Source organism: Cephus cinctus, unplaced genomic scaffold, assembly GCF_000341935.2.
Source record: "Cephus cinctus unplaced genomic scaffold, Ccin1 Ccin1_scaffold0022, whole genome shotgun sequence".
NCBI lineage: Eukaryota > Metazoa > Arthropoda > Insecta > Hymenoptera > Cephidae > Cephus > Cephus cinctus.
In genome coordinates this window covers 126,663-128,976 of record NW_014332770.1, presented here as the reverse complement: position 1 = coordinate 128,976, position 2,314 = coordinate 126,663, and the positions used below count along the sequence as shown (strand labels likewise).

The following is a 2,314-nucleotide window of genomic DNA, read 5'->3' as shown; positions in this document are numbered from 1 at the left end:
CCCTACGGGAGGGAGCATTTTAAAGTTCGCCGAAATCATTCCGAGTTGTCCATTGAAATCGTAGATGGCAGCACTTGAGTACATTAGCATAATTTTACATTTCGAAGGTATATCGATAGGGGCTCGTAAAAGGGATCCCTATACTTATATAACTTTTACGATTTAGGACCTTTGGGTTTATGGTACTTACAGCATCCTCTTCGTGAGATGCAGAGATACCTATGGATACATATAACCCCCGAGAGAATTCGCGCCTACGGAACTCCCGTCGCGCGCCTTGAAAAAGGGACGCTTCGATTTTCTGGCGCCACATAAGTTTGACGTTGCATACCACTCGCGGATAAATGCACTTTTTATCCGTGGGCGAACACGCAGCATTCTCGTTACGGCAAAAACCGGGCGTCATTATGCGATCGGACCATCCGGACCATTGGTACTGTCGTTCTCAGTGTCAGCTGAGAATTTGCGGAAGCAGCGAACGTATCACGTCTGCCACTACGGCAGCGCCAAATTCTCCAGTAACAAGATGGCGGATCCCGCTCGTGAAATTTATAGAGACAACGAGTGCGTGCATCTCGCGACAAGCAGCTTTTCTTCGTGCCGTTTAATCCGTCGCTCAGCAGTATCGTCGTGACGTTTTCGTTGACCTTCTTTTCTTACCGCGACGCACTGAAGCTTGTTTCAATTAGCCGTTACAAGGAAGTTTGGTATACCGGCTAAAAGTTGATCCTGGAAAAAGTCGTTTCTTTATACCTGTCTTGGACTACCCGTTTCGCTTTGATTCTCATACCTTTTTTCGTGACCATACCAATTCCTAAGACCAACAACCGCATTGCATATGTCAAGTACGATATGTGGATACTTACTATCATAATATTCACAATCTCTGATACTTAATGAAAAATGTTTTTCTCATTCTGAAGACATGCTGGACACAGGTACGTGTCCATACCATATTTTTTTATTGGGGGTACAAAAATCTTGATGCACAGTAAGGTTAATCAGTATTACCATAGTATTGTCACTTGATATTAGGATAAAGTGAGTGTATGTATTTCTATATCAAGTCGATCAGCATCGCTGGTATATAAAGAGTATCATCAGCAATAACTAGTATAAGGTGATCGCATGCAGGATTCCTGACTCACGCCTGGAGGTCCCGTCCACGCTCTGGATTGGCCTGAAAATACCCCACTATCAACTACTCAGCCCTCGACCAGATTAACGCTCGCTCTTCGAAGTGATTGCCACGAAAAATTCGCCTGCAAATTGAATCTCCTGGATTGCTCCCTTTTTCCCTCGCTTGTTCCTTATTGCGTGGTTACTGGGTTGCTAGTCGACGGGAGAATTAACGCCTGGGGCGTCACCGTCTAACGGGTGGCTTAAGGTGTTGCGAATGTTGGTAGACTATAAATTTTGAATTTACGTGCGAGAGAAAGAGAGTGAAAATTGGATAAGGGGAAACGAGAGAAGAAAAAAAAGTTAATTGCTTCTTTCTCTAATTATATACCCATGTAAAATAAAATTCCCTAGAACCAACAGGGAATTCTTGGTATTTCTAAAAAAAAAAATCTATAGGGTGAAACAGGCAATCTTAAAATTCTTAATATATATAAGTATTTATCCATGATGTAATCTGATAAATAATTGATAGAAACTGTTATTATAATTAATCTTATAATCATTGATACGTCACTGATCAGTTATAACTATATTGCGTCTTCGTAGAATTTGATGATACTACGCATTTCGAAGGACGCAAGGTATAATTATAGCTATGACGTAATTATTCTGTCTCAATATTACTAAGCAGAGAGTGTCGATAAGATATGTATGGCAATGGAAGGAATCAGATTCGATAGATAAGTTCTTATATTTTTATCTGATCGAATAAATTTCAGACCGAAAGTTCTCGAAGAAAGTCAAGATTGATTAAAAAAATATTTTTATATCAAAGAATTGGAATCTCTTCTCTTCTTAACAAACCTCACTACTCGGGCTTCGTCAAGGTTGATCAAACTCCATTTTCTATGACTTATACTGGGTAATTAAGCATCAGCCTCATCTATCTTCTCGTGCGTTATAAACACGTGTGTAACTTATTACACATGGGACATACGTGCTCAGTAACCTCGATACTTTCACTGAAGGAAAGAAGCATAGAATTTTCTTTCAGGATTAATTACCTCGGATTTATTAATCAAAATATCATAGAATCATCATTCCAGCCTTATATGGATCTGATAATTATGATTGTAATATCGATTCACATATATGACACGCACGCGTCTACTTTTACACGATATGCACATAG

General features: G+C 39.8%; 1 long non-coding RNA gene across 1 annotated transcript; it reads left to right on the top strand.

Moving 5' to 3' along the window:
• The first annotated feature begins 580 nt into the window (after positions 1 to 580).
• On the top strand, positions 581 to 1,573 carry LOC112494202. The gene is made up of 3 exons (XR_003059401.1): positions 581 to 938; positions 1,036 to 1,047; positions 1,135 to 1,573. It is a non-coding gene; the product is annotated as an uncharacterized LOC112494202 (long non-coding RNA).
• The last annotated feature ends 741 nt before the right edge of the window (positions 1,574 to 2,314 follow it).